The sequence below is a fragment of the Dryas octopetala genome, chromosome 9, assembly GCF_963921425.1.
Source record: "Dryas octopetala chromosome 9, drDryOcto1.1, whole genome shotgun sequence".
NCBI classification, from domain to species: Eukaryota; Viridiplantae; Streptophyta; class Magnoliopsida; order Rosales; family Rosaceae; genus Dryas; species Dryas octopetala.
The window spans coordinates 139,852-155,297 of record NC_141374.1 but is presented as its reverse complement, the minus strand read 5'-3'; the positions used below and the strand labels follow the sequence as shown (position 1 = coordinate 155,297).

The window sequence follows — 15,446 nt, the reverse complement described above, 5'->3', positions numbered from 1 at the left end:
AAGCTCGAAGGCGGCTTATGGGGGAGGACGAGGGAAGGGTGGCCCAAAACAAAATAGTACAGCACAGGTTGAGGGATCAGCTTTAAAAGCCACAGAGGGGAGCCAGATTAAAACTAGGGCCTGGAAAAGACAAGCAAGAGCAAAGGAGGGAGATACTTCCATTCCTCTTAATATCACGGCCGTAACGGAAAGGAAGAGGAAAATTGATAAAGAGAGGGAAGATACAGAAAGGAAGTCGAAGAAGAGCAAGACCCCGAACGATAATGAGACGCACCACGTGGTGGGACCGGATGCTCCGGCCCACCACGAGCAATGAGGATCCTCAGTTGGAATGTTCGGGGTCTCCGGCAACCTCGAACATTCGACTCTCTCAGGTTTGTACTGAGAGACAAACGTCCGGACGTCATTTTCTTAATGGAGACGAAAATGACGGACAAACAAATGGAAAAACTTCCAGGGCGACTTGGTCTAAAGGGTGGGATTCGGGTGGAACGTCATGGTTTAGGCGGTGGTTTAATAATGCTCTGGAAGTCTGGTTGGAATTTAAAACTACTGAGTTCTTCTACAGGCCATATTGATATGCAAGTTGAGTCACCCACTGATTATAATCTGCGCCTTACAGGTTTCTATGGCCACCCATCTACGGCGGAGAGACGGCACTCATGGGAATTGCTTCGACGTTTGAATGGAGTCGGTTATGGAGCATGGCTGGTCATCGGTGACTTTAATGAGATTGTAAATGCCTCGGAGAAGGAAGGTGGGCGAGACAAGGCGGAGTACCAAATGAGGGACTTCAGAATGGCCCTTATGGATTGTTCTTTGGAGGAAGTCCCATTTCGGGGCAATCCTTTCACTTGGGAGTGCTCTCGAAACGGGGCGATCTTTGTTCGAGAACGTTTGGATCGATGCGTAGTAAATCATGCCCTTCGGGCACACTACCCACACATCCTCACGCACCATTTGGAGGTCCTTGGCTCTGATCACATACCGATCCTTACTGAGGTCCTCACACAGGAGGCCAATAGATATAGTATCAGACGAAGTCGAAGATTTTATTTCGAAAAAATGTGGTGCAGGGAAGCTAGCTGTGAGCAACTTATATCTGATACTTGGAAGGGGAGGGTGAATAATGGGGAACAAACCCCGGCTGGTGTGCAACTCTGTGCACAAAAATTACAGGCCTGGAGTCGGGATTTTTATAGTGCTCGGAAGCGTGAAATAAAGGGCCTACAAGATGATCTTGGTCGAGTCAAAATGGGTCTCCAGAATGCTACAAGTTTTGCCCAACAAAAAGACATTGAGCGAAAGCTACACAATTTGCTTGCAACAGAAGAGGATTACTGGAGACAACGATCAAAAATTACCTGGCTTAAGGAGGGAGATAAAAACACAAAATTTTTTCATGAACAGGCAAAGGAAAGGGGAAGGCGAAACTTTATAAAAGGGCTTTTTAATGAGAACAATGAATGGATTGAACAGGAAGAGAGGGTTGGCTCGATGTTCTGTGAGTATTTTAATTCCCTCTTCTCTATTACTGGTGGTATTGACATGCAACGAATTTTGGATACTGTTGTGCCGAGAGTTACTTCAGATATGAACGCCCGTTTAATGGTGCCTTTCACAAGAGCGGATATAGAAAAAGCTTTAGCGCAAATGTACCCTACAAAGTCACCTGGATATGATGGTATGCCCGCTCTCTTTTATCAACGATTTTGGCCGGTGGTGGGAGATGATATTTGTAATTTTTGTCTGAATATTCTGAACGGGACTGCCAGTGTTAGAAGGGTCAATCACACTCTTATTGCTCTTATTCCAAAGATAGAACAACCGCAATATGTCACCGATTTCCGGCCCATAAGTCTCTGCACTACCCTATACAAGCTAGTCGCTAAATCCCTTGCAAATCGACTGAAACAAGTTCTACCACAGGTGATCTCAGACAAGCAAAGCGCTTTTGTTCCAGGTAGACATATTATGGACAACGTGATGGTTGCTTTTGAAACCACCCACACCATTAAACACACTTCGGAGCTGGAGCCTCCAAAGATGGCTATAAAATTGGATATGGAAAAAGCATATGATCGGGTCGAATGGAGTTTCCTTGAAGCAATAATGCTCCGGTTGGGTTTTCACACAAGCTGGGTGAACAGAGTAATGGATTGTGTTACTACTGCATCCTTCTCTGTACTATGGAGGGGTGCGCCCCTAGGACACATTGCCCCTAAGCGTGGACTCAGACAAGGCTGCCCGCTATCACCCTACTTGTTTCTCTTTTGTGGAGAAGGCCTCACTAGCCTTTTATCTGATGCCGAGAGGAGTGGAGACATTATCGGCGTTCGTGCAGCTCCCCTAGCCCCTCCTGTGTCGCACCTCTTTTATGCAGACGACTGTATCATCTTCCTTCATGCGACACCCAAGGCCAGCTGGGTGGTCTCTCAAATTCTAAGAGTTTACGAAGAAGTTTCGGGCCAAAAGGTCAACTTGCGAAAATCTGCAATTTGTTATAGCCCTGGTACTGACCACCTTATCAAAGTTATTACTTCCCAAGTGCTTGGAGTCAAGATCACTAGCTGTCATGAGAAATACCTGGGACTTCCAATAGAGGTTGGACGAAAAAAGAAAAAACTGTTCCAACCTATAAAAGACCGAATCTGGAGGAAGCTACAGGGATGGAAGGAAAAATTACTTTCCAAGGCAGGGAAAGAGATTATGGTGAAGTCCGTAATACAAGCAATGCCCACTTATTATATGAGCTTATTCCGCATGCCTAATGGAATCCGAAAGGAAATCACCTCTCTCATATCGCGGTTTTGGTGGGGAAAGAGACATATGAAACAAGGTATTTATTGGCTCAAGTGGGAAGCGATCTGCAAGCCCAAGAAAGAGGGCGGGTTAGGTTTTCGTGATTTGGAATGTTTCAATAGAGCTTTGATTGCCAAGCAGGGATGGAGGCTAGTTCAGAATCCAACTTCACTTATGAGTCAGGTATTAAAAGGGCGATACTACCCGACTGGATCCTTTATGGAGGCGACTATAGGTACACACCCTTCACTAATATGGAGATCTCTTATTTGGGCTAGACATTTGTTGGAGAGGGGTCTTCGTTGGAGAATTGGCGATGGTATGTCCGTCAATATTTATGAAGATAAATGGCTACCACAACCCACAACCTTCCAGATACAATCACTTCCTTCCCTCCCCACTAATATGCGGGTTTCTCGGCTTATCACTCCTGAACGGCGATGGAACTCTGCTCTCATTTATGATCACTTTCGATTAGAGGAAGCCGATATGATCACTAGCATCCCTCTAAGTATCTCAGCGCGACCTGATCATCTCATATGGCACTACACAAAGAATGGGTTATATAGTGTTAAGAGTGGATACTGGCTGGCGCTTTCTATGAAGCAGGAGGGCCAAGGCAGCGACACAGTGGCTAGAACGGCTCATGTAAACATCTGGAGAGACATTTGGGCGTTAAAAGTGCCTGGAAAAATTCAACACTTATTATGGAGATGCAGCCATGAGACTATTCCCTGCAATTATGCCCTCTATAGGCGCACACTAATTCCTAATCCCAGATGCATGCGCTGCGGGGAGACCGTTGAGACTGCATTACATGCAATATGGAGTTTTCCTCTGGCTCAAAAACTTTGGCAACTTTCCACTCTCGGCAATTTAATTGATCTGGACTTTGAGGGGCGCTTCGATGTATTCCTTCGGCATGCTATGATGGTGCTGACTGACAATGAGAAGAACCTTTTTGCTTTCCTATGCTGGGCTTCATGGAACGCACGGAATGATTGTGTAATTAATGGAATCCACGAAGATGCAGTAGGGCAGTATGATCGGATTCAGAAGTTTGTGGAGGACTACACAGTGGCAAATAATATAGAGATCCCATTCCCTCAAGCTGCACCACCTCCAAACCGATGGGAGAAGCCAACGGAGGGTTGGTTCAAAATAAACACTGACGGAGGGATGAAGACAAAGACCAGAGGGCGGGGACTTGGTGCTGTCATTAGGGATAGTGCAGGGCAACTTGTGATTGCCGCCACCAAATCTATTTTCGGTGGCTACTCGGCGGAGGAGACAGAGATAATGGCTGGGATTTTCGGGTTACAGCTGGCTCAAGATCTGCAGCTCACTCAGGTCATGTTGGAGATGGATTCCCTACAGGTGGTACAAAGAGTTAATCGGCAACTCCCCTCAATGGCAGCGGATGGGGTTATTATCGAGGATCTCAAAACTCTTTTGGCGACTTTTGATCACTCCCTGTGTCAATTTCGCAAGCGTGAATCTAATACTGTCGCCCATTTATTAGCTCGTTTTGCTTTGTCTAACTTAGGATGTTCCTTTTGGTTGGATGTGAACTCGGGACCTTCTTGGCTCGAGCATGCTTTGTATGAGGATTTCTCTCATTAATAATAAAATCAAAGCAATTTCTACAAAAAAAAAAATATAAGTAAACCTAAGGAAGTAGAATTACAATATCTAGCAGTAATTCATTTGTAGTAAATTTAATAGAACAAGAATATATACCTAATTATACAATGACTATACATGATTTTAGTAAACGTATAAAAATTAGCATCATAACAAAAAATTAAAATATGAATGGAGAGAATAAAAAAATTTAAATATCAGCATGATGTGTATAATAGGCAAAGTAGTAAATAATTTTAACTATAAGTTTAATATAGAATTTCAAGACATAGTAAAAAATTTAACAGTAAGCATGTTAAATATGATAGAAGTAAGATCGACTGGTAGATAATAGCTTTTTAGAAAAAAAAAAAAAAAAAAAAAAAAAAAAAAAAAAAACTGAAAGGTCACTACCTAATTTAAAGAAAGCAGGAGGTAGAAATCAAGATAAAGCACAAACATTTGAAAATTATTCAGGAGATGCATGTATCAAATTTCTAATTATAAACAATTAGAAGAACCTAATGACTTAGAAAATGAAGTAGACTAGATACATATGGCAATAGATGACATAGACTAGAAAATCATTATGATGAAATTTTAGATGCACTTATCGCAGACATGATCAAGCACGGATCTAGGATTTTATTCTTGGGTAGGCTAAACTTGAAGCTAATTTTCCTTAGTGGAAATAATTTCTAAAAATTTCGATAGAATCTCCTTTGTTTTAATGATATTTCCCAAATTTTTAGAGAACATGTTAATACTACACAATCACACAAACATATATAATGAATTTGGGGTATTAGACTAAGGGTAAGGGCTGTATGGGTTATTATTGGAGGGGCTTAACATAGTCCTATATGAAGAAAAAAAAAAAAATTGGATGGGCTAATAGCCTGTCCTAGCCACCCTTGGATCCGTGCCTGGACATGATACCTTAACTAGTGAAGAGTGTTTAGATTAATATGGCACATATATTTGAATTAAGATTGTATGATAAAACAGAAGATGAAATTAATTAAGCAATTTGTTTAAGATTTTGGATTAGAAAAGCTGTTAGGACAACAAGAATACAAAAATATGATAAAACAATGCAATGCATTAAAAGGATTAGCATCATCAACTATAGATCAGGAAATGAGAGATGCAGAAGCAAATATAGATCCAGCAATGATAGATAAGCAAAAACTTAAGAGAACATAAGAGCAATACAAGGAGCAGAGTGAAAATAGATTTCAAAATTATATATGTAGATATAGATACAAAGCCAAAAAGAAATAGAATGACATATCCAGTTTAGAACATGCATGTAAACCTAGCAAGAAATTAATATATTAAACTTAGATAATTTAGATCCTCAAGATTGGGAAAAGCAATAGAATAATGGGAAAAAAGATGTGTACATGCAACAATAATCTTATATTTTAGTACTAAGCAAAATATGTTAGATTGTTTAGCATACATTAGAAGGAATGGTTTTTGATTATTTTTCAAACAATGAAAGTACAAGATCCTAATATGCATTTGCAAGAAAAACAAGATTTTAATATAGGAACAATTACAAAATTGATAAAAAGTAATAGGTTAAATAGAGTACGTAAGTGAGCAAGAACAAATTAGAGCACTTAAATTTAGAACAATTACAAATTTGTGATTTACAGTATATAGGAAATTATACTAGAGACTCTTTTGATATTTAGGTAAAACATGGAGAACAACAGATGTAAATGTATTAGATACATATATAACACAAATAAAATGACCAATAGGAGAGAAAATATGGTCAGAATGGCAGAAACACCCTTGGAAAACAGAAACAACAATAGGACCTAAAGTACAACATGTATATGCATGATATACTAAGAGCATAATATATTTAGTCAAATAAAAGCTGAAAGACAATAAGAAAGCAATTTTATATGAGTTATAAAAATATAGATTTATCAAAGTAATATCGTTGTCACAGAAAAGATAAGCATGTAAGGGCATATAAAAAACCTTAAAAAAAAAGTCTTATACAAAACATTATAGAAAAAATAAAGATACATTTAGCATTAGACATTCTAGAACATTTAGAAAACGTAAATATATCCCTAAGAAATTTAGAAAAAAATCATAATAAACCATGGATAAGGAAATATAGGTATAAAGATAACAAGAAAAGCAAATGTTACTTAGGGGGAGAAGTAGGAAATATTAAACCTAAATGCCCCCAAACTAGGAAAAACATCTAGAGAAAAAATACAACTAATAGAGAGCCACTACTACAATTGTATAAATAGACAACAGTCAATAGACAACGGTTCTTATTTTGTCCGTTATCTTAATTTAACACACAACGGATTTTAATAAACTGTTATATGAAGGTATCATATCCAATGCTATTTGGTCGGATGAATTTTCTTAAATTATTAAACACAATAGTTTTAAGTAAAACTGTTGTGTTGGACAAGTTACAGAAAAATAAAAAAATTTGCGGGTCTTTGTATTTGACAAAATACACGCCCGCGTTAATGAAAAAAACCATCGCGCCTTTAACCCCTCAAACAGAACACAGACCTCCTCCTCCTCGTGCCCTCAAACCCAGACTTGCTTCTTCCCAAAACCCAGACCTCCCGCACTCTCACTTTGCTCACTCTTTCTCTTTCTCTCTTCTGATTATGGCCATCACCCATCACCGTCCCTCACTCCCTCACCACCATTGTGTCGCCCTTTCACCACCATTGTGTCGCCCTTTCACCACCATGTACGCACTCTTTGGGTTTTTCATGATAAAAGCTCTCAAACTCTCTGGGCAAAAAAAAAAAAAGCTCTCACACCCTCTCGATCCCTCGATCTGCTCTCTCTCATTCTCTCTTGCTCTCAAACCCTCTCTGCTGGTCTATCTCCTTCTCTGGTGCTCTCTCTTTCTCACAAACCCTCTCGATCTGTGCTCTCTCTGTCTCTCTCAAAGCCTCCTACACTCTTAAAATTAAAATGCCCAAATCGAACTCCACCTCCTCCCTCAAGAGATTAGGAAAAATCACCGTCCTTTCAAAGCTTTGCGTGAGTTGCAGAGCCTTTGTGTTACGCTCTCACCCATTGTGGTCCTTTCATTCCCATTGCAAAGGACCCATCAGTATTGTCCTCTCTGAACATTGTGGGTAACTGCCTAAGGTGCGTCTGTGCTTTTTTCATAAGCTGAACTAGGGTTTACAAATTTGTTGATGATTTAAGGTTTATAAAGCAATACTAGATTTTTGACTTTTTCTGAATTTAGGGCTTTTATAGATTTCATTCTCATTTGATGTTTTTTTAATTTTTTTTTTCAATTTCTTTCTCATTATTTGAAAATCTGAAGGTTATGGTTGAGGTTTAAATTTATTCGTTTATGTTGGAACTAACGGTATCAGTGCTATTAAGAAATCACACTACTGCTAAATGCTTTTATTGTATTATTATAGAAATTCTGTGAATCATTTTTCAAAGTTGTATTCAAAACCTCATCTGTAATAGACATTACCTACTCAAACACATAGCTTACGGTTATGTGTTATTATGGATATAGATCTACAAATTTTGACTCATGGACATTTGAGCAGCTGAGAACGATGAGCTTTGGGGGAAACAACCGCGCACAGCTTTTATTTAAGCAGCATGGATGGGCTGATGGAGGCAAAATTGAGGCTAAGTATACATCAAGAGCTGCTGAGTTATACAGGTAGATACTTTATATATCAAATTGGATACTTCATGTTCTTTATATCAATTCAGTTTTTCATTGATTTCGATAGTCCTAATAAATTAGCTAAAACCATTGTATTTATTCAATTATTTTATCTTAATTTATCTTTTTGATTTCTTGTAGCTGCTATATGCTAATGATTATGCATGTTTTGTTCTCAACACTCTCACTCTATTTCAGGTAACTTCCAATATAATATCAGTAAAATTTAGTCACTTATGAATGATTATTGCAATTATCATTTCAGTAAATGTGTTGTTCTTCTGTATTGAGAACTAAGTACTCTTATTTTTTCACAGGTTTATCTACATGAAATCAAAGAACTGACTGATCCAAAAGTTGGTGAGTCTCTCTCTCTCTCTCTCCCCACACACACAGAAGTTGAGCATTACAATATGAAAGTTGGTTGGACTTTTTTAAGACTAAATATTTAGCTAAAAGGATTTTGTTTATATTGGTAATTAACTTAGTTTTATTTTAAAGTATTATCAACTTATTATATGAAGCTTAATCTTGGATTGTCATATATCAAAATTTTCACCCTTATGTTGCTCATGCTAAATAGATACTTTTAAATAGATACTTTAATGTGTTTTCAGCACTTAATCCCAATAAGTGGATTGAATTTAAGTTGCAAGACACTTCAAGGGTTAGCCACAATACTCAATTATTCAGGTATAGCTCCTAGACTCTCTCTCTCTCTCTCTCTCTCTCTCTCTCTCTCTCTCTCTCTCTCTCTCTCTTTCTCTCATTCGTTTGCTTACTCACTCATGAGGTGAAATGGGGGGTGGGTTAAAAATTAAGTTGCAATTTCTATAACCAACTCAATCTGGTCATATGAAATCCCAACCATTAATGACTATGTTATACACATGCAATTAGATTTTTATATTCCTAGTAACAGATTTCTTGTAGTTTTCTCCCAAAATTGGCAGATTTACGTTTGATCCTACTGCCAAGTTGGGTTTAGATGTTGCTTCATGCATCATTACGAGGTATACTTTGCTGTTTATAAGTAACTCTGCTTTGTCATGAAGTTCCAATTTATAGGAAGTGTATTACTGAAATTAATTTTTCTGATGTGTTCTTCTAACTCTAGGGCTCCAATAGGACAAGATGTTGAAGGGAAACCAAAATATGTCATACGCCCGTAAGTCTTTCTGTCCAAGTGTCAATATGCTTGATTTTAAATTCTTGGAACTTGATTATGTAACTTTTGAGTCCTTAAATTTTATATTGTTTCTACTTGCATCTGTTTATATGAGTTCTTGATTTACTTTCCAATTTTTTGGTTGATCTTAAGGTATGCTGTCAATAATGATCACTTCTGCTTTGGTTCAGATTTTTGAGGATTCATCGATTTATAGATTTCAAGCTTTGTTCATTTTATTGAAACTGTGGGCAGGTGTATCCAGTAGGAAAAATGAGTCAGGAAAATTTTCATATACTTGGACAATAATTATTGAAATAGGATGATATGCTTTGCCAATAAAGGAAAACACATAAGGAAAAATATAGTTTTGATGCTAATTGATCAATAAAGTACTTGAGAGCCAGGAAATAGCAATTTCATGTTCCAAGAAATGTTCTTGAATTAAAAGTTCTGAACGGTCCTTTTTTGTCCAGGGGAGCAACTCTTGTACTTCCTGACATTAGAGGGAGCAAACCAGGGGATGAGAGGTTAGTCAGCTAATGGTCTACTGAAAACATGCTTTCCCATCATTACTTCTAGTTTCGGAACTAGTAATACTCTTTCCAGTGTTTCTGTTGTCATTGTGCTTGTGTTAGTTGTTGCCCGTTCGTCACAATAAAAAATGTACTGGTATATGCGAACTGCTTGGATGAACAATATGGTGAACATTTTTATTATTCTTTTGATCCATGGAAAAGAATCTTCATCTTCGGGTCTTTTTTTTTTTTTTTTTTCTGGGGTAAAATTATGTTTATTTTGCTTATTTTGGGTGGGTGGGGAAGGGAAATGTGGTGGATCAATGAAGGTAGACTAATTTCTTGTGAAAAAAGGTAGACTGATGACCTTCTCTTGGTTGGATCTACATAAAGGTTTTGGCAGGCAACTAATTTAACTGAAATTTCAGGAATTTCGAAGAGATTTATGATGTCGAGAAGTTTATAAGCAGCCTGGATGGTGTGGTCAGAGTAGCAAAAGAACGACCTGCTAAATTATCATCAAGGAATATTGCTGCTGTGAAGGTTTGCATTTTGGGTTGAATTTTATTTTTAATTAGTACTCCATTTCTGCCTTGTTTCAGTGGGAGCGGAGGAAGGACAACACTTATACCCAAGAAGCTAGATATCAATGAAGTCCGGGCTAAATGGGCAAACTTTGTGGGGTAGTATATGTAGACTAATGTTGGATTATTGCATATATGACACCTTTTTGACTTGATTTTGTAGGCCATGTGTTTAGTTAGACTAGCTTGGAGTATATATATGATTGATTACTTTGTTAGATTAGCTTGGGGATATTAATGATTGATAGGCTAGCTTTGCTGGATAATACTTTTGATATATGGCAGCAATTTGGTAGATTAGATTGATGCTTGATATTTTGGAAAGGCATATATGGAGGGTTTTTGTGTATGGCATGGTTGGTTTTGTAAATGGAATTGGGTTAAGGCATATATACAATTACTATCTTGAAATATCTTATATTATTTGGTATTTTATAAATTCCAATTCTTTATTATTGTGAATGGTATTTTGTAAATGTATAATTTATTAGGAATGTTAATTATGATGGGAATCAATTTGGAACAATGGTTGTACCAAAACAGTCTATCTCATCAGATTGTGCATTTTTGTTTATAATTGCATTGTGGTCAAAGACAATTGGGAGCTTCTTAAAACAGATGTAAACAGGCACATTATACAACAGTTTTTCGATCAAAAGCGTGGTCTATACCCTTAACTTACAATTGTTCAATATCAGAAACCATTGTCTAATCCATAAGCATACCATACAAACCTTAAAAAGCCATTGTGCTAAATGCCTTCATACAACAGTTTCTAACTCAAAACCGATGTACCAAATAAGTATATACAATGGTTATATGGTTAAAACCTGATGTTTTTAATGCATTCATACAACGGTTTCATGTAAACAACGTAGTATGAAAGACCTATAGACATGGCAGTATACCTATTTTCAATAGCCTACACAACGGTTATTAACAATAAACCGTTGTTTTAATGGCTATTTCACCTCGTGTTTCTACCTAAAATAGTTGTAAAACCAATTCTTTACTTAACATAACCGTTGTTTAACATATATATACACATCGGTTTTTAAATATAAACCGATGTTTAAATTGGCACTCAACAACGGTATCTTCCAAATCATTGATTTTAAAGGTTGTATATACAACGGTGGTACATCTATAACCGTTTTGTAGGTGCACCAGGACAACGGATTTTATCCGTTGTCTATTGGGGGTATGAATAGACAACACTCGATTAGACGACGGTAAATTATAAACTTAGACAACGGTGAAAATCCGTTGTCTGATTGCTATTTTGTAGTAGTGAGCAATTTCAATTAGAAGATCATGAAGACTTAGAATCAGTATATAATTTAATTTAGATGATTTAAGTGACAACATATTTTATTGTACATAGCATTAATTTATTTAGTACGTAAATCAAAAGACTAATATAGGAACTCAGATAGTGAAGAAGATGAATTACACTGTCTAGGGTTGGTTGATAAATAACAGTGGTGTGTACCACAAATCTAACCATTTAACCCTTGTAAGTGGCAAGCAATTAGAGAGCATAAATATACTTAAAGTGCTAAAGTAGAGGTTTCATTTCTTTCAAGAAAAGTACTCAATGACAATGATAATAAAAGAAAATAGACATTAAACGCAAAAAAATTAAATAAATGTAAAACTAAATGCAAAGAGAGAAGTAACATACAAAAGTAAATGATGTAGTACAATCGACCAAGGCTTACAAGCGTAAACCTAAAAGAATAAGGACCCTGGAATCCACCAAGAAATTGAGAGAAAACCTCAATAATTAATTTGATAAAATAACATAATAATCGTCTAGCAATTGTAAAAGTGCTTAAGTACGCTTAAAGAAACCCTAAGGAGTAAACAATCTTATAATTAAGGCCCACAAGTAATTATAAACCCCAATAAAATATAAACGAAATTAAATAAAATGTCGGAAAGTTTAAAATGCAGTTTTGAGGCTCTAAACGACCTCAGAAAGCCGAAAAAGCCTATACGTCATGGTATATTGATGAATTTGACTTGTCTCGCGATTTCCTTTTAAACGATATGCAATAGTGCCACTTTCAGAGCCAAACCCTCCGACTAGTAGAAATCATTTTTCAAATTTCTTAGATTTGCAACGATCAAGTTGTTGCATAAATTTCTCCACCAACCGTTCTGCATCAGTAAACTGAATCTTTCAGACATTAAACATTGGCATTGCTTTGGCGAGTTTGTGTATTGGTTGATGATGATGGCTTTTTTCATTTTAGGGTTTTGATATCTATAGTACTTCAAAAAAAGAATATGCTTTTTTCCTTCTTTGGGATAGCTGACATGTGTAGGGCATGGGTATTTCTGGTACAAACAGTTGGTTGTTTGGGGGGTGTCCAACCGAGGACCTTATTTGGTTGTGCTCGCGGTGCATGCCCAGTTGAGATTACACAAAGCTTCCTGGCGAGGTATTGTTCTATGGCATAACCGGCCGAAATATATGTTTTGGCTTGATGCGCTAATTGGTTGGCACATGTCTTTGATTTGTGCCACGTGGTTGGTTTTAAGGGGTACCAAAATCACCAACCACAGAGGGAAACTAGAGTTGAGTTGTTTGCTATCACATCCAATCATCTCTCTATCTTCTAATATAGAATAAATGACAGAACGGTTCATGCAACAACTCGACCGCTAGAAGGCCAAGAAAAGGAATAAGTTTTAGTCCGGCCCAGTGTCAGAAATGGGCCCATGATATACCGATTCGAAGGGAACGACGAGACAAATCCAAATCATAGCCATAGGCGATGAATGAGGGTCTATTTTGGCCAAATTCCTTCGTTTAGGGCTTCAAATAAGCAATTTAGTGTTTCTTAATAAGTTTTCTAAATTGCACTTCATTTCCATTTTTATTTCCGTTTTAAATTTTGAACGTCTAGGGTTCTGAACGTATTTAAACAACCTTTTTGGCTATTTGTATCATTCATCATTATCATTTTTCAATTAGAAAACCTTGAGATTTCTCTCATTTCTCTGGTGGACTCTAGATTCTTTCTTAGAGTTAACAATGGCTTTCCCTAATTTCTTTTACTTGCGTGTTATGCTGCGTCATCTTCTTACTTGGATTATATCTTTTGTGAACTTTTTTTAAAGGCAGAAACACTTGTGGTGCTCAATGTGAATGAATCCAAAGATCAAAGTCATCATGGACAAACATAGTTCTATCAAGGAACAAAAGAAGGTATTTATTTCTCTTGTTCTTATTTATTAAATTTCTTGTATTTTATTATCGGTTCTTGTTTATTGGATTTTGATTACAGAAAAAAAAAAATTGATTTTACCGTTCAGTTGTGTTTAATTGTTAAATCATATTTTTTTAAGGTTTTTTTACATTCTACCCACCTGAATTTTAGGCTTAATCTCACTTCACCACCTAAAAAAAATTGTATCAATTTACCACCTGAATTAAAAATTTGTTGTCATGTATCATCTCTGGCTTATTTTGTCTAAACTTTTGTTAAAAATAAGAGTGTTTTGGTCTTTTTCAAATTCCTATTGTTAGAAAAAGATGATTTTTTTACATTTTACTTGTTTTGATACAATAAAAAACTAACTTGAAAAGACCAAAACACCCTTATTTTTAATAAAAGTTTAGACAAAATGAACCATAGGTAGTAAATTGTAACAAATTTTTAATTCAGATGGTAAATTGACACAATTTTTTATTTAGGTGGTGAATTGAAATTGAGCTTAAAGTTCAAGTGGGTAAAATATAATAAAGTCTTTCTTTAATCCTAGTTCACATTTTCAATATACGTGTCATCCTTAAAACTGGATTGATGGGCCTCTAGAATCTTTATGGGCGGAAAATACTTTGAGATGCCTAGGGCCCTCTCTTGCTGGACTTGAAGTGCTTTTCTTTTGGGCCTTTGCAGATTGTTTTCACGTGTCCCATGCGATTTAGGATCTAAACAACGAGTGGAGTCCGCCCGGCTCATCCAGTTGGGTTCTTTGTACGCCTCTAGCTAAGAGCCTAACACCATGGGGCATGGGGGAGCATCAAGCCATCAACTGCGCTAAAGAATTGAATATCTACATCGTATTAGAAGAGGCCCCACGTGCATTTAATTTTCATCTTAGAAACAGCTGTGTTGCTTAACGTACTTGCTCACCAAATTAAAATGCTGAGTGTACTTTAGATCCCATATTGACTTTAATTATGCATATTTATTTTCCATCACTTTCAGAACTCCATCTATTCTGGCTTCATTTATACATAATTTGCAATCACATTGACAATTGCATTTTGTATTACACATAAGACGGTAAGTGTTAGAATTGAAGTGTTTAAGAAAGAGGATGGCGTACGGTAAAGATTATCCTAATTATCAAGCTAGTAGTAGTTGCTAACCTGCATCATTTCATAAATACTTTGTTTATTTATGGTTTATAAAATATTGATATGTGTGATGTAATGCTATGGTGCAGTGAGAAGCATGCGAGCAGTGGAGATGGTTATGATTATGATGGAGTTGGCAGAACGACACAGTACCTGCTCCTTTTCTGCGCAAGTCCCAATCATAACTCTCTACTTTTCTCCACCTCCACCTAATCACGAATCATAACTGTCGGTCTTGTTGTTTTCTTTCTTTTATTGCCTTCTTAATTTAATTATATGTAATCATCATATTCCTCGAAGAGACAGTAATAGTTGCTGTCCCTCATGAATCATGATTCATAATTTGTTTCTTGTTTTATAATGCCCCTTTCTAGTTCAACTTCAACCCCTCTCGGCTCTCGGTGGGTTGTCTTGTCCTCTTGTCCCCACTCCCATACAATAAAAGATAGATAATTAATAAATTAGATATGAATATATGATCCATTTCATTCATTAATATTCTTTCCCTTGTTTAATTTGTAACTTATTAATTCCATCTAATAAATAATTAATCAATTTTTAACCATTGGAAGGTCCAAGGTTTTGTTGTACTCGTACTCTAGAGTAGGAGTAGAGGTTTGATTTTCCTTTTCCTTTTCTCGTTCTGGTACGTGCAGTAACTGGCAAT

At 36.8% G+C, this 15,446-nt stretch overlaps 2 long non-coding RNA genes across 4 annotated transcripts; both read left to right on the top strand.

The window, feature by feature from the left end:
* The first annotated feature begins 7,198 nt into the window (after positions 1–7,198).
* Positions 7,199–8,480, top strand: LOC147272995 (uncharacterized). The gene is made up of 4 exons (XR_015119597.1): positions 7,199–7,584; positions 8,010–8,128; positions 8,276–8,332; positions 8,452–8,480. It is a non-coding gene; the product is annotated as an uncharacterized LOC147272995 (long non-coding RNA).
* Positions 8,481–8,491: 11 nt separating this feature from the next.
* LOC147272994 (uncharacterized) lies at positions 8,492–10,822 on the top strand. 3 transcript variants are annotated; one of them, XR_015119596.1, is made up of 5 exons: positions 8,492–8,827; positions 9,068–9,147; positions 9,252–9,302; positions 9,779–9,832; positions 10,249–10,822. It is a non-coding gene; the product is annotated as an uncharacterized LOC147272994 (long non-coding RNA). The 3 variants fall into 3 exon arrangements; XR_015119595.1 differs by having other exon boundaries at positions 9,088–9,147; positions 9,779–10,822; XR_015119594.1 differs by having other exon boundaries at positions 9,779–10,822.
* The last annotated feature ends 4,624 nt before the right edge of the window (positions 10,823–15,446 follow it).